At 38.0% G+C, this 23,752-nt stretch overlaps 1 long non-coding RNA gene across 1 annotated transcript in view; it reads left to right on the plus strand.

The window, feature by feature from the left end:
* LOC106505345 overlaps window positions 1–23,752 on the plus strand; it is a 213,692-nt gene that overhangs the window by 146,762 nt on the left and 43,178 nt on the right. Inside the window, exon 3 of the long non-coding RNA XR_002336750.1 lies at window positions 16,579–16,794. This is a non-coding gene — a long non-coding RNA (uncharacterized LOC106505345). The remainder of the gene's footprint in view (window positions 1–16,578; window positions 16,795–23,752) is intronic.

The following is a 23,752-nucleotide window of genomic DNA, read 5'->3' on the forward strand; positions in this document are numbered from 1 at the left end:
CCTCTGGAAAAGAAATCTGGTTGCACAACTGCGCAGCTTGCAAATTCAGCATTAAATTTCTCTGTGGAAGCCTGCAGATGCACAGAAATTAAATACAGTAGAATTATATAGGAAATGAGTGATCTGTAAATTCCTTTGAAATACTCATAGGCACCCCCTTCCAAACTGGGGTACTTTTAAGTGATATGCTGCATTGATTTTCTTGTGTGTCACATTACATTGAGTTTGTATGTCTCATTATGCAATGTTATCACTTTATGGTGCAGTGGCTTTCGTGGTGACACTGAACATAATGTAATGTGATGTGCCATGGCTGTGAAATGCCATTAAACCATGACACTCTAGAGAGTCCGTGAATTATGCTGTTTTACTACTTGCGCTTTCCAGAGGCAGAGAAAACTGCAGGAGGCACTTGCCACGTGGGGATATCTGCATTTGCTTATCTACTTCATTTGAGTCGTGTCAAGTTATATGTTGGTAGAATTACTAGTACTGCTAATACTATAATCATTTGAAGCCTATAATAGGAAACTCATTGTTATCATTATGGAGCAATAATAAAGTATCTGTGTCATCTGACCCCATATTTTCCTCATGTTTGCAAAGAAGGAAGAAAATGGCTCTTTTTAAACCTGGAGGATTGGTCAAATGTTCTTGGGACAATTCAGAGGTTTGTGACTGGACAATTCAGAGGTTTGTGACTGTTCTTGATACTAGGTTTTGCTTTTCACTGTCTGGCTTTATCATGAATCTTCTGGCCCACAGAGACCTTTCAAAGCAGTACACCCTTGGGATTTCTTTCCCTTTGATGCTGTGCTGCAATAATTTGTTGCAGAAAGAACTGTCCTGCCATGATCTCATGAGTTGGAAGAAGACATGCAACCTTTTCGGCTCATCCACAGCCTTGGCATCTTTTATGAAAAAGAAATATTCCTTTAAAATCATTTTTTTCCTGAGAGCCAATCAAGATGGGATCTTATATGAAAAGTCTCTGGTGGCTACCATTTGCATCAAAATAAATGATGGCTGTGATTTTTTAGAGACTGGGTAACTTAAACCCAGTAACAACAATACTTGAAGTTACACTCCCATTTATAAGGCATTACTTTTTCTGTTTTTGTAAATGTGATCTTATTTAATTCTCACCATAAACATATGCATTATTATTGTATTTTATGGATAAAGAAGTTATTATTAATCCAGTTTTACTCATTCCACTGTGGTTCTTTTCAGACCCAGTCCTTATTGTTGCTCTTACTTCATCTTGTCAAAAATTGTTAGGGAGGTATTTCTGCCTAATTGTTTACTTGTGTATGCATTTTCCTTGCAATATCCAAAAAGTATTCACCGTGACATCAAAAATACCAGCCTGATGCATTTGTACAAAACAGGGTAATTAATGCAAATGCTGCTGCAAGTCGTATTATCATCAGCCGCAGTAGGATAGAGGACCCTGAGAGCTGCGTGTTTTTTAGATGAGTGACATTACCGGTCCTCATGTGAAATCCTCTTTGGATTTAAAGGTGATGGAGAAAACATGTGGAGAACACGGCCAGGTTCAGAGGGAAGATCTGCCCCCTGTGTGTCCTTCGCTCCTCATCAGAAAAGCCTTATCTTTCATTTTGCTTCCAATTTTCTTTTACGTATCTCCTATTTTTCTCACATGCAGAAATCTAATGCTTCTCCTGTTAGCAGGTTAAATGCCTTACTTTTATATTTACATGTAATTCTGTAAATGATATATTTCCTGAATTAGTTAAAATACCCCTTCCATGCCTTTGATGAAAAAAAGTAGGGTATCATATACTCAAGTCCTGCTGTAAACTTTGACCTTGACTTCAACATTATTCAACGGCAAGAGGATGCTTCTTAAGCCCATTTAACTTGATACTGTTTTGTCAATGAATGAATGCATCTTCATTTTTTATGTTGAAGTTCATATGCTTATAGTATTTACTATGACATTAATAACTTTGAAATACCCATGTAAAGCATCCAGATTTCCAGCATGATGATATGTTGTAGGAGTATTCCCAATTAAAAAGTTCTTGCTTAGTAGATTGGCTTAATTGGTTCTCATTTATCTCCATGGGGTATAGAATTCTTGCATAAAAATATAGATGTATATCCAGTTGCAATTTTTTTTAGTAAAATCTTTATAAACTATTTTCATTAGCTGTGATTACTTTTTTCCTCCTATAAATCAATATGTGTATATGTGTATAGTGTGTGTGTTAAATTAGACAGTGTAATTATAATATAGGACTATCTTGTCCAACTAGTATAGATCCATGACTCATGGACCTCTATGTCCTAGCTTTATTTGTAATTCTTTATACCTTAAATATCCAAGCCATTATTTCCACTTTAGGGATACACTTTGTATTTTTGGCCAATCCTTCTATTAGCTTTCGATTGCTGCATACTGAATTACCCCAAAATCAAGGGTTAGCATAGCACACATTTATTATTTCATAGTGTATATGAGTCAGGATCCAGACTTTGGCTGAGTTCTCAGTGTATACCCACACTGAAACTAGGCTGTGTCCTCATGTGAGGGCTGACTAGGAAGAATCCACTTCCAAGATCATTCAGGTCATTGACAGAATGTATTCCCTTTTGACTGTAAGACTGAAGGTCTTAGTTTCTAACTAGTTGTTTGTTTTGAGACCACCCTTAGGTCCTACCATGTGGTTTTTTCTATACACAGGTCTCAACATGGCTGTTTGCTTCCTCAAGGCCAGCACAAGCATCTTGTCCTCTCCAGGCTGTTAGAATGGGGCCCTATATAACGGGACATAACCATGGGAGTGACATATTCTGTTGGTTAGAAATATGTCATAGTTTCCACCTCCACTCAGGTGGAAGTAATTACAGAAGATGTGATTTTTTTTTTTTTTTTTGAAGTTCATCTTAGGCTTTGTACAAGGCAGGACACTTCCCCCATTGCATCAAGGAAACCTATTAGTTTAAAATCCACCAATGATCTATTTTATCCACATGTTATATTCCATCTGGCAGACAGGTTGTTTTTAGGCCCCTACTCCTTATTGCAACATCAAGGGTACTTTGTGAGAGGACTCACATCAGCTGGAAATTTTGAGTCTTGAGAATAGTAATGATTTTTTTCTTGTCTATTCTTTCTTATTGATTCTTCACACTGAAGCATTATCAATGTCCCTTAAACTTTCCCAATTTTAATTGTATAGAATTTGAGTGGCTTGTATTACCCCACGTAAAATAGAGATAATGACAATAATAATAGTGATTGCTGTCATTTGCTCTGTGTGAATATTGGCATTTACTCTTTATAGCATTGCTGAAATGGAAGCACCACAAAAGTCCATTTGCAGGGATAAGAAACCTAGGAGTAGAGAGTTTTGTGCATAAGCCCAAAGTAAAAAGCTTATAATTAGCAAAATAAATATTTTAACTGAGGTCTGGCTAAAACCAAAGCACTCACTCACTAGAGATGTTTTAATGTGATAAAATACTATATGGATGTTCCTAAGAAGTAAATTATCTTTTTTTTTCAGTTAAAGAAACTTTTCTGACATATCCCAAACCTAGTTGTTGTTGGTGTTTGTTTGGTTGGTTTTGGTTTGGAAGCAAAATAAATACATGAAATTCTAAAATTCTAAAACTGGCCATAACAGAATTGCTCGATCTTGACATTTTGTTTTAGAAAACACTTTGTTTTGAGGGTCTGTTTTGTGCATTGTAAGATGTTTAACGGTATCCCTGGTCTCAGTCGTGATGAGCAAAAAATATTTCCAGAAACATTGCCAAATATCTGGGGGATGGGAAATGGAAGGTGTCAGAATAACCCTGGGTGGAGAACCATTGTTGTGCAAAAGCTCCTGATTGTAGATCTGCGACCTTTTCCCTAGGATATTTTAAAGATTGTATTTCTCTAAATATGACATTATATCTGCCATTTCCCCGTTCATTTACACCTTTTCAAAACCACTGCTTTGGATAACTCCCTGTGCTAGCTTATCATTTAATCAGTCTCAAGAACCATTTTTGTCTTAGCAAAGAAATTGGGTACTCTCCCATGCTTGCTTTGCAAAACACACTTTAGTCCCAGTTTTGTTTTTTGCTTAATAATATCCTCTCTTTCTGTTGACATTTTTGTTGAACTTGATTTGCTGTTTGACTAATGGACAAGGTTGATATTATCTAGGCCAAAGTGAGGAAGTTGGTCTCTCTGAGAATAAGCAAATTTATAATTTAGAAAAATGAGGGTAGTTTCTTTACCTTTTTTACCCTCTTGGGGAAATAAAAACTTGTATTAATTCTGAAAAAGGTTGTATATAAATTGCATTTTCATTGTCATAGAAAAATGAAAAATGATAAGAAAGTAATAATGAAAACCAGAATGATTTGGAATAAGTTGTGGTAAATATGTCAATATTTACTTAATTATAGTGATAGCAAAAGTATTTGTTTATTTTGTGGGTAAATAGTTAGGAGAATTAAGTCTATAGTATCTGGAAACCTGGGTGGAATTTTGTCTCAGAGGATCCCATTTATCTATTCTATTTTGATAAAGTTGATAAAATTAAGGTTATAAATGAAATTACAGTTTAAAGACATTTTAATATTGTCATCTTATTTTTAATGCAGATGGACCTCTTCTCAATTTGTTTTTATTTTATTTTATTTTTTTATTGTTATTTCTCCACTACAGTTTTTTTTTTTTTCTACTGTGCAGCACGGTGACCCAGTTACACATACATGTATACATTCTATTTTCTCACATTGTCATGCTCCACCATAAGTGACTAGACATAGTTCTCAGTGCTACACAGCAGGATCTCATTGCTAATCCATTCCAAAAGCAATAGTTTGCATCTATTAACCCCAAGTTCTCAATCTACCCCACTCCCTCCCCCTCCCCCTTGGCACCACAAGTCTCTTTTCCAAGTCCGTGATTTTCTTCTCTGTGGAAAGGTTCATTTGTGCCATATACTACATTCCAAAAATAAGTGATATCATATGCTATTTGTCTTTCTCTTTCTGACTTACTTCATTCAGTATGAGAGTCTCTAGTTCCGTCCATGTTGCTACAAATGGCATTATGCATTCTTTTTTATGGCTGAGTAGTATTCCACTATGTATATATACAACATCTTCCTAATCCGATCATCTGTCAATAGACATTTGGGTTGTTTCCATGTCTTGGCAATTGTGAATAGTGCTGCAATGAACATGTGGGTGCATGGGTCTTTTTTAAGAAAAGTGTTGTCTGGATATATGCCCAAGAGTGGGATTGCTGGGTCATATGGTAGTTCCATGTGTAGTTTTCTAAGGTACCTCCAAACTGTTCTCCATAGTGGTTGTGCCAACTTACATTCCCACCAGCAGTGCAGGAGGGTTCCTTTGTCTCCACACCCCTTCAGCATTTGTTATTTGTGGACTTATTAATGATGGCCATTCTGACTGGTGTGAGGTGGTATCTCGTGGTAGTTTTGATTTGCATTTCTCTAATAATCAGGGATGTTGAGCATTTTTTTCATGTGCTTCTTGGCCATCTGTATCTCTTCCTTGGAAAAATGTCCATTCAGGTCTTTTGCCCATTTTTCAGTGGGTTGTTGGCTCTTTTGCCATTGAGTTGTATAAGTTGCTTGTGTATTCTAGAGATTAAGCCCTTGTCAGTTGCATCATTTGAAACTATTTTCTCCCATTCTGTAAGTTGTCTTTTTGTTTTCTTTTTGGTTTCGTTTGCTGTGCAAAAGCTTGTCAGTTTGGTGAGGTCCCATTGGTTTATTTTTGCTTTTATTTCTGTTGCTTTGGGAGACTGACCTGAAAAAAGATTTGTAAGGTTGATGTCAGAGAATGTTTTGCCTATGTTTCCTTTGCTTTTCTTCAGTGAGTGTAGATTTTATATACACGTGCACAGAGAGTTCGAGAGTGAATTGAGTGCTGTGTTTCTCCCTCTTTTACTATTTGTGCTTGCCAGTTAGGTTTTAAATTAAATTCTAGCCAATATTATTATCTCACTTTCCAACACTTGTAAGATTGCACTGAATAGGAATGAAAAGCTTTTGTTTAAGCCTAACATTTGTCACTTACTGATTGTAGCACCCCAGGAAGTAATTCAGCAGTCTTGATCTTAGTACTCTTTTCTCTACAGTGGGAGTAAAACCTCACAGTTTTGTTAAAAGCATTATAGTAAATGAGAGTAATGGGTTAAAAAGAGAGAGATTGCGCTTAGATTTGTCATTGTGTTCGCAAAGTTAGATCCTGTTGCTATGTAGCTCTGGGTCTTATATTTAATCCAAAAACCTTGGTTCTCAGAAAGCATTGTTTCTCATTTCTTTGTACCATATCAGTCTGTCTTGCCTCTTTCTTATATCCCTCTCTAGCATAACCATGACCTGCTGGAACAGGATTAGAAATTGAGCTCCATGCTGTTTCTGTCCATCAGGGTGGTCGCCATTATTCTACAGTGAAGACAGTAACCTCCCAATCTCAGTGTCTTAAAGCGGGAAAGGTTTTGTTCTTGCTCTTGCTGTGTGTCTAGGGAAGGTTGTGGGGGACTCTCTTGGGCATCTGTGGAACCTGTGCTGAGGGAACAGCCGCTACCTGGAACATTGTCTCTGTGGCAGAGGGAGAGACCAGTGAGAGGTACCTTGGTGCCTTAACTACTCTGCTAAAAGTGTTTCTTACTTTTCTACTCATTTCCACTTCTTACATTTCACTGGCCAAAGAAGTTAACTAACTGCTCCTTACATCTAGAGCACAGAGAAGATGATTTCATTGCCCTGATGGAAAGTGAAAAATATTTGTGAGCAACTTCAGTGCAATATTGACGATCATCATTTACCCTTTAGTTCACAAAATATTAAGTTCACTCTCCTTCTGAGGTGCAGATTATACCAACCTCTCTCCTAAGCAGAGATGGCCAAAAGCTCGGATCCAGTCACTAGTCCAGCTCAAAGCCCAAGAGCTTAACATCATGCTCAGCTCTTGGGAGTGTTCTCTGAGACTTGAGACTTGTGAACTAAGGAAACACAGATTTGCTCTCCTCTCCCTTCGTTCCCCCAGTATACATGCAGGGATGAATGTGAGGCAACCACTCATTCAGGAAGTAGAAGAGCAGGCAGCAGTTGTTAGCCAGTAGTCTTTAGCCATAGCAACATAGGCGCTCACGAAATTGAACTGTTTGGTTCCTCTACCCCAAGGATGGGGAACAGTCATTGATTGAACTCTGGTTGCTCTTTGTGGGTGCCTCCCTGTCCATTGTTTCTCAAGGCTCCTCCTTTTCCGTTATCCTGCTTGGCCACGTCTGAGTTGGAGGATACACTCTCCTTGGAGATATACCACTTTCTCAGCCTGCTTCCTGCTTGTAGACTCCTGGGGGCCAAGGGTCATTTTATGTCTCAAGTGGGTCACTTGAAAGTTGCGGTTTTGACATAAAAACACTCTCAGAACTAAGTTCGCCTCTATTGATTGGATCCCAATGTGGTTCTGTGTATCCGTGTTCATTGTCATTGTTTCTTTCTGGACACAATTCCTACATTGGCACTCTCTGTAGCTTTTTTTTTTTTTTTTTATCCCTATGCCTCTCTCACTATCTTTCTACTTAATTATGGGTCGCTTGGATAGAGAGAAATGGAGATAGAGAAAGACAGAAAGAGAAAGAGAGGGGGAGAAAAAATTTTGTCTGGGACATTTTATCCAATTGAAATGGGTTACTGGGTCTTTATCTTTTACTCAACATCTTTTTCTGCAGCTCTTGTGCACCTACCCCGGATATCATTTCAATGATCATAAATTGGAACCAAAGCTGAATCTGGCTGACTGAGCAGAAATGGTATCTATTCAAAGAACATTGAGTAGCTCACAGAGTTTTTGACATCAAAGAACCAAGCTTTAAACAAACTTTCCAGGAATAACACTGAGTTCACTTGATGAGACATCACTGATGCTGCTACAATCCCTGGAGCAATGTGGGAAGGTTTCATATCTGTCACTGCCTGATTGAAGGTGGGTCTGTGCCAGGAACTTCCAGTTGCTGCTGCCCTCATAATCTGATGCCCCAGCCACCACTGCCCTTGGAACAAAACTAATTTTGGATGAACCTACCTCCTAAATTTCCTCACTTTTGAATTCAAGTTCTCGAGATATTCTTCTGGATTTTACCTTAGGAGATCAAAATCTAAATAAATTTCTTATCAATCTAGAAATTAATCCGATATAGCAAAGGTGTTCCAATAATACTGGGTAGGGAAAATAAAAACTATCCATCATCTCATCCTGTTTTCAGCCATTAATCTACAAGTTTAGTGGATCTCTCCTAACCATGAAAAAGTCTCCAAAATGCTGCATATACATGCTGGAATTTCACAAGAATTCACTTACTAACTAGATTTTACATCTGAAAATTTCAAAGCAGGATCATTCCTCACGGGCAGCCATACCTGAGTGGGTATCACCTTACCAATACCGGCATTCATATGCAGAAAACTACCTTTCACGCCCACTTTCTCATTCATCTTTACTCCGGTTCTTTGATGTGAGTATTATTATTACTTTCACTTAACAGAATAGGAAAAAAAAAGGATAGTGGCTTTGTCAGTTGGCTTAGAGTTTGTTTCTGAAGAGCTGTGAATTGAAACCAAGCTTTGGGTTCTAAAATTCATGGTCAACAGGCAACATTTCAATGATGGCATGGATACCAGAAAACTAATAGGCTCAGAGGGAATGGATAGAAAGAGACAGCATTTTAATATGTGTGTTGGGTAAGAGGAAGCATATGGATTAACAAGATAGGGAGATAAGGTATGTGAATCCTCTGTTATGATGGAGTATTGAGAAACTCAAATGACCTACATCATAGGGTAAGTTCACAGAAGGAAATAAATATGGGGGTGGGAAAGGAGATAAGATGAATTAATACTGTATACCTCTTAATTAATGGAAGACTTCTGACTACTTCTTATAGAATTTCATGTTTTCCTGAAATTTGATGCCATGCAAATATTACACTTGATCAACTTCCCAAAGGAGATCCTGGCTATTTTCTTGAAGTTCAGTCTATCTCCCCTAAGATGTTAATGAATTGTCTAAATATTAGCACTCTCATAGCAGCATTTCTTGGCAGTTTAAAGATCCATTCAAGTTCATGATACAGTTGAAAACATGGCTTTAAAACCTCTTACTTCATGTTGACACATTTTGCCCAGTGGCATTCTTGTTTTGTTCTTGTTTCATAGCTCTATTCACCAACTATTATTGCACTGTGACACTTCCCAAACAGATATTTTGTTTTTGTAACAGCTGTATAATGTTTCTTTAAAAAATGAAGTGAAAGGCAATGAACGTAGTCATTTTCGGTGTTAATTCATCTCTCATATACAGTGCACCGCACAGAAGTTCAGCCGTTTGAATTGAATTTCTAGTTTAGAAAATTGAGAACATTTGCAGCTGGCCACCTCTGACTGCCATCTTCTTTTCTCCTGACATTGAAACATCCATGGATTCTGACCTTCCTCTTTCAGGTTCTACAGTACATATCGAAATGTCTACAGTGCCTTTCCTTACCAAAAAAAGTACAAGGGTAGCAGCAAAAAACTCTCAAAATCTCTCTCCAGTCGTAGCTCATAAGAGAGCCTACAGCCTTTGAGAGCATTCACTTCGCCATCAGTTGGGAGAGATTATGGTGATTACTTGTCCTTTTAATAATGCAGGAATCTCCTTGTCTTTAGAAAATGAATCAGGTTTCTGCCCTTTTTCAAACCCACCCTATGTCTAAACAAAGATGTTATGGTATGATAGTTCCAATTTATGTGTCATATTGTTTTCCTTAAATTGGATTCATCTAGACTTTGGGATCAGATGGATTAAATAAATTACGATTTAAATGGCAAATTTAATTTGGTCCTAAAAAGATTTCTTATCTGAAAGGGAAGCTCATTATGTTTATTATGTTGACCTTTTCACTATAAGCGTGTTAGTTTATTTTTTGTTGATTCTTTAACAGTAATTTCAGATTCAGAGTGTCTTGACACTTTCGAGGAATTTTGAAGTGCATGATTACAGTTGTGTGTGTGTGTGTGTGTTATTTCCATGATGAAATTGTATGTTATTTTATAATCATACAGCTTTTGCTGCTTTAACTTTCCTGAACTCCCTAGTCCTATTATTGCACCTACCCAGTGTCTGTGCTTCATTTGGTTATCTTATTTACCAGGATGATGCATGGTCCTTTTTATGCAGATGATATCCTGATTTATCTCTTTCAGTGAACTTTTCTGCAGCAATTTCAAAGCTGTCAGCCTGGAAGCCTAAGATTAAAGACTAAAAGGCCGAGCATTTCCACAGCAAAGCACATACAAACACAAATGCCAGCTAGAAATCTTCCTCTGATTTAATGATCTTTTGGTAGTGACTCCTTTTTATGGGAACAGACTCTTCTGTAGGAGAAGTACAAAGCCAAGGTCATGGAGGAATGGACTCTGGAGGTATTCTAGGGATGGACATTATTCACCGGTTGCTTAAATGTTTCATTTAACTTCTAAGGAACATTGACCAACCATGACCATTGTTCTCCAGGACTGATTTATAAGTAGAGGAATAGCCTGAGAGCATCACACTACTAAATTAAATATCAGGAAATGACTGCAAAAAATGTTAAGAGAGAGAAGAAAAACCAGAATATTCTGCAGCCAGAAGCACCTCCTTTACCATCTTCTAAATGGTGGCGTTAGTAGGGCCTGATTTTTGACTTTTTAAAAATTATCATTCTACTCCTTCCCTCAGGTCAAATGCATCCTTGTTGCTTTAAATATCAGTGTTTTCTAATGCCTATATTTATATCTGCAGATGTGGTGCATCTGATGTATTTTCTAAGATGCATGCTTATATAATGACTTATTTGAATTTTGCATGGAAATGTCATAGTCAGCTCTCATGTTTATCATAATAAACTAGCTTGCCTTTAGCTTAGGGTTTCCCGTCTCTAGTAAAAGCCATTCCCATCCAACTCATTGCTCAAGCGAAACCGCCTAGGGATTGTCCTTGACACATCTGCCCCAAATTCACGAGCAAGTTGGGTTGATTCTACTTACAAATGTTTCTCTGAATCATCTGTTCCTCTCTGTTTTCAATGCTGGCCCTCTATTTTGATCAACTGCTATCTCTTATGTGGTTTATTGGTTTCCCATTTCATTCTTGCTTGACTTTAATGCATTTGCTACATAACAACCAGAAATGTATTTTGAAAAGCTAAAGCACTCTTATTACTTCACTGGCCCCAAACCCTGTCATCACCTTTTATTACCTGTCGGGCAACAGCGGGATTTTTTTGCAGAGTCCTGCATGGATTCTGTTCCTGGCTCTTCGTAGTTGTAATTTGTCTCCACTTCAGGGTGTAATCTCTTTGCCCTTAGTTGGATCATCTTTAAAAATGAGAATGTTAACGGTGAAAATACATTTGCATAGGCTTCTTGAGAAAATTAAATGAGTTCACTTTGCAAGCAGTTAAAATAGTGCTTTGAATATAGACAGTACCATATAAGAATTTGCAATTGTACTTGCCTTGACCTTCTAAACATCGCATCATTTGACCTCTGCTTTTCTCTTCAATCTCACTCTGTACCACTCCACTGGGATCCAACCATGTTGCCTTTTGTTTAGTAATTTAATTATTTATTCAATTATCCTCCTGAGTCAGCTTCTTCCCAATTTTCCTGCCAGTAGGCCCCAGTTTAAATATCATCTTGAACATCATATCATAGAAACAAAATGCTTTCATTTGCTCTAGTTGCTGCAGCTCAGATCATCCTTGGGCTGAAGGAAGAGAGGGAAGGTGTGAGGCGGGAGGTGATGGGAAAGACCCCTCCCTCTCTCTTGCTCACGGTGGCCCTTGCTCTTTTATTTTTTTATTTTTATTTTTGTCTTTTTAGGGTCACACCTGTGGCATACAGAGGTTCCCAGGCTAGGGATTGAATCAGAGCTGGAGCCTCTGGACTACACCACGCCCCAGCAATGCCAGATCCGAGCCGCATCTGTGATGTACACCACAGCACTCGGCAACGCTGGATCCTTAACGAACTGAGCCAGGCCAGGGATCAAACCTGCATCCTCATGGATACTAGTCAGATTTGTTTCCACTGAGCCATAATGGGAACTCCAGTGGCCCTTCCTCTTGATTCTACATTCAGAAAGACAAGGCTTCTCAGAGGTTTTGCTGCCTGTGCAGCCCTGCTGGGGTCACATCCTCAGATCCATGTCAGGACAGAAAGTAGAAAAGGAAAACAAAACTCACCTCCCTCTGGGCTCTCACCCCACAAAGGTTGTTTCTTCAAATTTCGCCTTCACTTCCCAATCAACTCGATTTCGCTTCCTTTTCAGAGTCTTTTGGCAGTTGCTTTTTCTATTTACCCAGCATTTTGAAGTGTAATGGGCTTATTCCATCTTAGCCAACCCTAGAAGTTCATGTCATTCATCTCACAGGTAGCGTAGCTTAGCTTATCAGGAGTGATGTCTTTCAGCTTCCTGGTTTCTCCTGAACTACTCTGCCGTTGCAGACACAGGACCGTGAGATACAGATCCCTGAAATCCCCGATTTCCTGGAAGGAATAGCTGGCCTTTACTTCCCCAGCTTTCCCGACTGTTGTATATTAAATCTGTCTCTAACAAAATCAACTACAGTAATTTTGGATTTGCTGATCTTCGTCTGATACATGCTCAGAAGATATCACACATGTGAAGGTTTTACCAGGATGGAGGGAATCTTATGCTGCTGTTAGATACTTTTTCTCTCCTCACACTCTCTTTTCTTCTGGGAAAAAAATTCTCATGTCTCACCTGAATTACTATACATTTTTCTTTTGTTTTATCTTTCTGAGACATAATGATGCAATGTGGAAAATATAATACATAAAAATAAATCTTGAGTACAAGGTTGTTGTATAATTTATATTGTGTAGTTCTATCAGCCTTAAAGATTACTAACTTGTATCTAAGAAAAGAGATTATTTTTTTATTTTCTTGGAATAAAGTGCAGATTTGTTCTTGTTCTTTATTTCTTTGTAATTTACTGTTCTGTCGAATAGGGTGTTTTTGTCTTTTTTTGTTGTTTTGAGGCCTCCCCTGCGGCATGTGGAAGTTCCCAGGCTGGAGGTTGAATGGGAGCTGTAACTGCAGCCCTACACCACAGCCACAGCAATGCTGGTTCCAAGCCATGTCTGTAAACTGCACCACAGCTTATGGCAATGCCGGATCTTTAACCCACTGAGCAAGGCCAGGGATCGAACCCAAGTCCTCATGGATGCTAGCCGGGTTCCTTACCACTGAGCTATGACGGGAACTCCCTGAATAGGGTGTTTTTTAAAGTAGATACGCTATTGCAGTGGTCATACTTGTGAATAAACTCAGCTAAAAAAAAAAAAATGGAAGTTCTTATTCATAAAACAGTATTGAATGTATATACGACATCTGACTATCTGTGACTATTTGTAGATCTCATCACTCAGGGGTACTAATGAGATGGAAAATAAAGCCTACTCTTATTGAACTACCAAAGGGTGTATGGCAGAGAATGCCACATCATAAACGCCCAGAATCTCACTCAGAAAACATGGGTCAGAATATGCTATAATTTGAAAAGTTTTAATGCAAAGAATTTTAATGAGGAAGATGAATAATGAAAAAATATAATTTAATGTAAGAATTAGGATCTCTAGGGGAAAGCGATGCCAAGTACCAGATTAACCTCACGACTTTTATTGCGAACCAGGGTCACTTTTCCTGGAGAAAACTATGAAGGCTGCCCTAGGCTACAGTGAGACAAGCTATCTGATTCCCAAAGAAGCTGAAGACTGGGGCAGTGATAATAAACTTTCTAATGTTTATTGCCTGGGGAAAGATTTTCAAAGATGGCATGAAGCCAATAATAAATTACTTTTTAAACAAATCCTTGAACCTTTGCTCTCAGTGGCTTCCCTTTGGTGTCTCATCAAATGTCTCCAGCCTGATAGCCCACTTCATACTGAGATTGGTGCATCCATAATTTATTGCAGGCTTGACAGGGAAAATTCTTCCTTCTACATTCCATTCAGAAATTTCCCTAAGTTATAACAGCAATACCATTAGCAACACATAGGCCAGAAACTAGTAGTGGTTGTTGCTGTGCATATTTATTTCTGTCTAGAAATGTGTCGTTGAGGAAAATAAAAGGGAACTGAATAAACTATTACACAAGCTAGCTATTGCTCTTTCTTCTTCTTTCCTAACATATGGATCAAATATATGAGCTGTATAACATAGAACGTGGACTAAATAAAATCCTTATACATATCAGTTATTCCAGAAATCCCAGACATGCTTTTAAAATTCATTAATTTGAGTCTAATTAATGTCTGATCATAAAGTTTTGTTCCATAGTTTCAATATGTGCTGCAAGTCAAATAAAATAAACTAGAAATATTTGTTTGTCACAAAATAGAATTTAAATTCACACAGAATCTTTTTATATACACATCCTTAAGTACCCAAAATTCACATTGCAAAGAAGTGGGCAAATTGTGATCTTTAATAGATGTGAAACTAGTCACCTAAGCCTATTAAGACTATATCAACTGCCAACACAAAATGATAAAAAACAAAAATTACCCAGTCATCTAGATGAAGTAGAACAGTATTCAGGAAAGAGCAAAAAAAGATACATCAATGGAATATTGCACCCAAAAAACTCCCCAAATCAGACTCTTCATTTGAGCTACATGGAGCTGTCTCTTATTACAGGTGTTTTTCATAATCTCCATTGTCTCTGCTATAAATGGAATTTGATTAGATGGGGCAAGAGATAAATGTATGCAGTGGTAATATCTTCCAGGTTATGAAGAAAACATTTTCTATCAAAAAGTCTATGTTATTCAAATTATTAATCAAGAATGATGGGAGAATAGAGGAGTATCTTCAGATAGTCAAAGATGTATAAAACTTGTGTTATTAACCCTTTCATGGAAAGTTGTCTGAGACAATACTCTAGCAAAATTAGAAGATAAACTTAGTAGGAGAAAATCAGATGACTCAGGAGATTTTTCAAGGTAAATTTTCTCATAGTCCAGCTTAGAGCAGAAGGGTAATAGTCCCCAGGATAAGATAGTAATTAAAAGAAAATTCATTAATATAAATCTAAAATTCATGAGATAGTCCATAAAAATAAAATAGTAAATTATTTAATTAACATAAATAATATTAAATAAATAAATAGGCAACTACAAACTCCAGGAGAAAACAAACAAAAGTCTCTAAAAAATATTATGGTAGAAATTTAAAGTAAACAGAACCATGATTTTAAGCAGTTCATTGAATGTAATTACAAAACTCAATTTGTATGGACCATGTTACATGATCTTTTGATTGGCATATTAGAAGTGACATTGAAAGAATCAGGATCATATTATGCCAAAGTGTAAGCTCAAGCATCGTAAAGCCAAGGGTGACACTTGGGTTTGCAGTGACCAGTATTTGTGTAATTTAACTTTCTGAAAATAATGCCTGCTAGCCTTTAATTTTTAGAATAAAAAATGTGCATATCATAGACTACTTAATTAAGGTTAGAGGACATAAAGTAAATGCTAGAAATCTCACCAATTTAAACATAACACATACATTTAAGAGAGACTGGAGGAGAAAATGGAAGACAAAAAAGAGAGTCCGAGACTTCATCCTTTTTTTTTTTTTTTTTTTTTTTTTTTGCATTTTAGGGCCTTACCCATGGCATACAGAGGTTCTCAGGCTAGGGGTCCAATTGGAGCTGTAGTTGCTGGCCTACACCACAGCTCACGGCAATGCCAAATCCTTAACCCACTGTGTGAGGCCGGGGATCGAACCTGCATCCTCATGGATCCTGGTCAGGCTCGTTACATTTATGAACATGTCTTCCCTGTTATCACTGTTTGTTCTTCTTACTCATCTTAAACCCTAAATGATGTCAATCTGTAAGTTTTTTTCTCCAAACATGTTTTCCTGTGTCTATGTTCTCTCTTTTCTGTGGTTTCAAACACTCAACAAAGCTGTATCTTTACCTTTGTGATTGTAACACTGCATTTGAGACCAAAACCATACTTTTATTCATCTTATCTATTACATTTTATCCATTGATTACATATTGTATAGCTCATTACATTTCACCACCAAACCAATTTCTCCTGCTGACTGTTTACCTTTGGCCGCTCTTTCCTGCGGCTAAGCTTAGGACCACTAGGAGTCAGTTTCAACTTCTTGGTCCCTCTAACTGCAAACCAACCTGCAGCCATTTGATTAGTCACATCGTTCTTATCCGTACAGATCCTTGGGCATTTATCCTCTGCTTATCATTCCCACTGCTTCCACTGTCGACTTCCAGATTTTATCTTTTACTTCAATTTTCTACACGTGTTCATCACTCAATCCTAGTTCCCAAAACAATCCCATTGAAGATGTAGTTCAAACGCTTCAGACGGACAGTATGACGTGGCTTGACTGGAAGTCATGAAGATGATTTATGACATGCAGGGGCTGGAAGCCAACCTGTCTTTCTGGGCTGTTATGCACTAACATATTTTTCTCCTTTTCCAGCTAGGGGACAATCTCAAGCACCCAGAAGGCTACAAAACTCAGCGCTCTCCTTGCCCTGGGCCTGGCTCAGTCTTCTGGATTTGGTTTCAGACTTGGCCAACATCCCTCTACTATCTTCCCAGCTGGTGTTCAAGAATAGCCCCTCTCCACTGGATTCAGGATCCCACACTAAACCACAGCTTCCCATCTGGGGACTTCCCTGTTCAGCTTCCTCAGGTATGTGGTCTACTTCTCGCCTATTCCCATTCTCCTGCAGAAGTCCTGCAATGTGTGAAAGGGCTGCTGCTCAACAGGTTTCTGATTTTAATCTACAATGTGAGATCCCCAGTGCTGTCTTGTGTGCACTTCGTAGCGCCAGGCTGGACCCATGCAGGAGGTTGCTGCATTTGTCAGTACCATCCATACTGCTCTTCTCTGAGACCAGTCTTTATAGCTGGCTTATTTCCTCCAGCTCCAGCCTTACCTGAGTGATATATAATCTCTGGTGGATTTCCCTTGTCCCCCCTGCAGTGATTCCCGTAGTCCAAACATAAATAATATCACTGTCTTGATGCAGGTCCTCAGTACCTCTTTACTCTCCCTACAAAGCAATCATTGTTGAATAATATTTATTACTTATAATTATTCTTCAAAATCTCCTCATAAATCACCATTAGATTGGTTTTCTTATGATTGGGGCGTATTCATTTATATGAATTATTATTTCCTTAGTTCACCAGTTCCACACATATGTATTAATTTAGAAATGCTAAACTGATCTTTTTTTTTTTTTTTTTTTTTGTCTTTTTTGTTTTTTGCTGCTGTTGTTGTTGTTGCTATTTCTTGGGCCACTCCCGCGGCATATGGAGGTTCCCAGGCTAGGGGTTGAATCGGAGCTGTAGCCACCGGCCTACGCCAGAGCCACAGCAACGCGGGATCCGAGCCGCGTCTGCCACCTACACCACAGCTCACGGCAATGCCGGATCGTTAACCCACTGAGCAAGGGCAGGGACCGAACCCGCAACCTCATGGTTCCTAGTCGGATTCGTTAACCACTGCGCCACGACGGGACCTCCTAAACTGATCTTATATTCTCTTTCCGGAAGGTCTTCACTTGCTCCCTATTCACCTGAAAAATAAAATTTTACTAAAATTTCAAAATCTCTTTGTTCCTACCTACCTTAACTGTATTACTGTCATAACATACAACACACATTTTAGGTAAATTAGATTTCTCATCTTTCTACAGTTATTCTACCCATCTGCTTATGGCATTTCTTCCACTACAGGAGTAGTTTTGTGCCCTCATATGTATGAAAACATGTCTTTTCCAGTTCAAATCAAAATTCAGGAGGAATACTTTATTAATAATAAAAAAAAAATTTCAAGAGGAAAGTTTACCAGCTATTTAACTATGGGCATAAGGGAAATCACTCACTTTCTAAAGATTTTTATTTCCCTGCTTTCTAATCCTGCAGTCTTAGTACCTCAGAAAGTGGTAAAATAATTGATAGGAAGTTCCATTTGTTATGCTCCACAAATGGTAAATTATTAAAGAATATTACTGTATTAATTCTGAGTAGATGTCAGCTTTTGTCATTTAATGTAATGAGCACACAATGGAATTTAATTGTGCTAAGCATCCTTCAGCATAGTCTAAGTGGTTATTACGGCAATAAAAACATCATATTGCTATTGGTTAAACATTAACAATTTTTTTATGATTCATTAAGAACATACATTTAGATAGGATATATCCACCCCTCTGGTCCTCTTTTCCGATGTGTTAGCATGGACATATTCAGCATCAAGATTATAAACACATATAAATGTGATACTTACAACAGAGTCAAAGATCTGTGGAGCTAATTATCTTGATGGTCTCGAAAGTCCAGAGGTAAGCAACTCAGAAATTATTTCACGCTTTTACTTATAGAGAATAAAGGGTAGTGGTCTTACTTTAAACTATCATGAAAGCCATCACTAAGGCATGGGGAAGAACTTTGACCCACAAACCAGTTATGTATCTGCCTATATTGTGTGTCACATGAGCACTCTGAAAATATATGTAAGCCCGTTTATATAAAAAAGTGGCATACTTCTGACATGGTTAATTTCGAGGTAAAATGTAAGAATCTAATGTATATTTAAGAATCACTAATACAATGAATCCATGAAAATGTAAGGAAAGAGAAAGAAAAAGAATGAATCCATAGAAATGTAAAGAAAACCATTTTCTTTCTGTCATTCGACAAATACAAGTGGAACACAAAGATAGAATAGTCAGGATAGAAATGTTTCCTGCTTTCAAAACACTTTCTGTTCTTCTAGGAGGAGGCAAATAAGTTATTAAATAAATAAACAGGATGATATTAGACGGTGACAGTTGGTAGGAGGAAAATGCAATAGCCCTATTGGAGTAAAAGGGCCAAAGAAGAAGGAGTTATTCTAACTGGGGGCTCGAAGACAATCTCTCCAACGTGGCATTGGAGAGTAAAAAGCCAAGCAATATGAAGAGCAAAGGGTGGGGATGAAAGCTGGTTTTTGAAAGAAACAGAAAGAAGGCTAGTGCAGTTTACTAAAAAATAAATGAGGAAAGAATGGCATGGAATTAAATCAGAAAGGAATTAAGTTCATATAGAGTCTTGTAGGCCATGGTCAGGTGTTTCAATTTTGTCCTAATATTTTATTAAGACATTGTCTTCCTTAAGGTAAGAGTGATGTCTCATCGGCTTTTGACTACCAAAGTCTGTTTTTACATCATGTAAAACAAGTGTGTCCTGAAAAGGCAGCCATCATGTTCTTATTCTTTCTCAATGTATCCTATGGGGGAGAATTTCATCTATAACTTTATATATAACATGTATATATAACTCTATATGTGTATACACGTATGTATTATATGTATGTATATATGTGTATTATATGTATTATCGTGTGTGTATATATATGTACATGTATATATATAACACTTTATATATATACATGTATATATAACTTTATTTTATTGGCATCTTTGCATTCCATAGAGCCAAACACTGTCTAAATTTTTAATTATACTCACATCTTATAATATTTGCTTTAGAAAACAGGTGGGGATATTTTCATAGAAAGCTATAATGGTATTGAACAAACCACTGTGTTTGCTAAATTAACTGTGTCATACTCATAACTACTTTGGTAAATCATGTTCGGAAACCAAATGGAATGTGTCAGGTTGAGACACAGGGATTTTCATTTTCCTCTGAGATGTGACCTCTAGTACCATTGGTGGGAAGAGAGAGTGGAATTGCATCTGCCCATGCCAGTCAGTGTGAGTGTAACTTAATTTGTTGATCTGGACTTTTTCGCCTCCGTTGCTGAACCTTTACGAACATAAACACTAGGGAGTTAGATTTACAGTGTATAAAATTTCTGGTGCACTATTGCTTTTCATAATAAGGAAGAATAAAACAAAACAGCCGTTTTATATGTCTGCCACTCCTTTGCACCTCTCTTTAAGCTGTTACACACATGGCCAAATGTTTGTCTCCCTGGAGAATTTCCGTGGCACAGCCAACAAGAGATTAAATATTTTCATTGTACCAAACATGTTGATCACAGCAAAAATAGGTCTGCTTTATTATAAAATCATGCATACCTTCACAAATGACAGTTTCAGTTTTCACTCTGAAATGTAAGGATTTTCTAAACTGAATAAAGACATAGATACATGATAACTGTAGTATATGTTCAATAACTTTCTAATACAGCCTTTGTTTATTTAGGTGTGTAGTCGTATGAAATCCCATGGGTCCTTATTTTATGGAGACCAAATTCAGCATACATGATAAGTTACCTAGGATTGGGAACTCGAGGTCGTCCGTGATTTAAAATTTTCCTTTCTTTTTATGTTTTATCATAAAGATAATCGAAAAAATGTTTACCTAACTGCACTTTGCAAATTTTAATGCAGCTATTCTAAATCACAGTTTATAGGGGCATTAAATGATTGCTTGGGTAGTTATTTTACTTTATTGTTTAAAGACGTTTATATTGGTCAGAATAGGAGATCCTATGATAAGAAAAGAGAACAGCTCAGGCCTAAAACATCCCAGTGGCCTAAAACTATTAAAGGTCATTTATCTTTCTCACCAGACAACTGGAACAGGTAAAGTAGGGTTCTTTGCTGTACAGCACCCTCACTGCTCTCTGTAATTCCGTGAGGGCTCCGAAGGAGAACGGTGTCCTGGAGGTCACACCCTTGAAGGGCCTGCCTGGAAGTGACAGTTGCCATTTCTGCCTTTTATCCTTTGGCAAAGCCATGTGGCCGCCATGTGGCCGCAGCTAACTTCATGGAGGGAGAAACTTGGAAAATTACCCTCTGCCTGTTCTTGTCAAACCAGACATAATGGGTGTGCAACACGCGATGGCTACCATTTGTGCTTCCTCCTTGGTGAATCTCAGGCATGCATACAAAGTCCTTTTGTCCCACAGCTTAACTGCGCTCATCCTACACTTCCAGCCTTGTCTTCATCATGCCAACACACCTTGTGTACATCCGTGTCAAAATTCCCTTTGTTCTCTCAGCATGTCGGAGCAGTATGTCTTCATAATCTTTTACATACTGTTTGCCATGTCTGGCCTTTCTTTCCTTCCTTTCTCTCCTTATTAGTCTCAATCATTCTTTAAGACTGTATGTCAAGATCTAACTTTTCTGAGAATTCTTCTTAACTCTCTTAGGTCAACTCAGTTGCTTTATTGGAGGAACCACAATACATGTAAAAATATTATTTTAAGCTGTCTCATCTAGAGTTTAGGTTCTGTGACATGAACTTATTAATATTTAATATAGAGCAAAAATGATGAAGTAGACTTCCCAATTTATAATACACTTTTACTGGATACACATATCATCTTTCTGTTACCTGTAAACAAATTGCACATGGCCCCACTTGCCCATGATATGTCGGGAGCTGGCAGATCCTCCACACAGGTCAAATAAATGCTTCCTACTTAAAACTAAGTTTTATTAGAACTTGGGGGTATTTACCATATGCCTTTCCTATGCCTACTTTTGCGCCTTAACGGTAACAGAGACTGTTCTTGCTAGCAGATTTTATTTTATTTATTTTATATTTTTATTTTTATTTTATTTTTTTGTCTTTTTGTCTTTTTGCTATTTCTTTGGGCTGCTCCCGCGGCATATGGAGGTTCTCAGGCTAGGGGTCGAGTTGGAGCTGTAGCTGCCAGCCTATGCCACAGCCACAGCAACGCGGGATCCGAGCCACGTCTGCAACCTACACCACAGCTCATGGCAATGCTGGATCGTTAACCCACTGAGCAAGGCCAGGGATCAAATCCGCAACCTCATGGTTCCTAGTCGGATTCGTTAACCACTGCGCCACAACGGGAACTCCGAGATTTTAAAATTGTTACTTAATTATTGCAATGGACTGAATGTTTGTTCCCCCTCAAATTCACGTATTGACATTCTAGCATCTAGCTAGGAATTCTAGCATCGGGAATTCCTGTTGTGGTACAGCAGAAACGAATCCGACTAGTATCCCTGAGATGTGGGTTCAATCCCTGGCTTTGATCAATGGGTCAGAGATCTGGCGTTGCCACGAGCTGTGGTGTAGGTTGCAGATGTGACTTGGATCTGGCGTGGCTCTGGCTGTGGTGTAGGCCAGCAGCTGCAGCTATGATTCGATCCTTAGCCTGGGAACTTCCATATGCCACAGGTGCAGCCTTAAAAAGCAAAAAAAAGAAAAAAAAAGAAAAGAAAGAAGGAAGAAAAAGAAATGCTAGCATCCAAGAGGATGATGTTAGGAGGTGGGACCTGTAAAAGTTACCAGGTCCTGAGGATGGAGTCCTCATTAAGGAGATTCGTGCCCTTACATGGAGGACCCCCAAGAGCGCTCTCCCCTTCTTTCTACCTGTTAGGATACTGCAGACAGGTGGCCATCTTCAACCTGGGAGGGCCTCAGCGAAACCCAACCGTGCTAGCACCCTGACTTCAAAACGTCTAGCCATCAGAACTGTGGGAAATAAATTTCTGTTGATTCTGAGTCACTCAGTCTGTGGTATTTTATTATAGCCAACTGAGCTAACCTTTAGGGACACTGACCCTTGATAGGAGGTTTTCAGACCCCAAATCTAAATAAAAATATGACCTTTCACAGCACCTAAAATGAGGGAAGAAATTCAACATTTGTTAGTTTTTTTTCAGTCAAACATCATGCTATTATTGTATATCTTTGCTAACTCCTTTAACTCAAAATAGACATATATCATCATCTCCTTTTCTCTACCTGAAAAAATCATGACTGATTTAGGGTAAATTTCTCCAAATCATTTAGCTAACATGAGATGGAAAACTTTAACTGACAAGACTTCTTTATTATTTCATTTCTGGAGTTCTTACCTAGAGGAGTTTATAGAAATTACACAGTCAAATCAGTTGTATTTTGAAATTCAGATGGACCACTGGCAATATTCTGAATATCATGAGATGTAAGAGAAGGATAATGGAAATGCTCAATGCAAAAATCATCCCCACATTGGGAGTCCCTGATTTATTACCTTTGTCACCAATTTCCCTAATACTCAGCATCCTACCTATTAAGGGCCTTGAACCTATCCATTTCTCTTACTTTCTGTACCCAAACCCTTGTTTTACATCTTGTCTGAGCTCTTACATCTCCCTCCTCAATTTTCCGGCCTCAAGCGTCTTCATTCTCCAATTGTAAGTTTAACCTCATCACTTCCTCTTAAATGATAACCTTAGGGGCCAACCCATTTAAAAAAATAATTCAGTCTTCAAATGCAAACCTCATTACAATAATGAGAATTTGATTCATTATACACATGAATGGAATGGAACCATTTGTTCCTTTTGCTTTCTTTTTTTTAAGCCTGACATGACATTGCACATTCTAAACTAAGGGGATAGTAAGCAATTAGTCAAAAATAATGAATGGACTCCAGGATTACATTTCTTCCATTTCTCCATTTATTTGGGTTTTGTTTTGCTTTGGTGTTCATGTGTCTACTCCTTAGCTGGACTTCAAAGTTTGTAATTAAGCTTCCATTTGCTGCTAAGTGTTCTTCTGATACCAATGGTAAGATGTTGCTTTCTGTAGAACTTACTCTATCTCAAATGACAGTGATCACGTCGTGCTCATTAATGGAGTGATTTGTCTAATTGTCAGTT

The sequence above is a fragment of the Sus scrofa genome, chromosome 11 (assembly GCF_000003025.6).
Source record: "Sus scrofa isolate TJ Tabasco breed Duroc chromosome 11, Sscrofa11.1, whole genome shotgun sequence".
NCBI classification, from domain to species: domain Eukaryota; kingdom Metazoa; phylum Chordata; class Mammalia; order Artiodactyla; family Suidae; genus Sus; species Sus scrofa.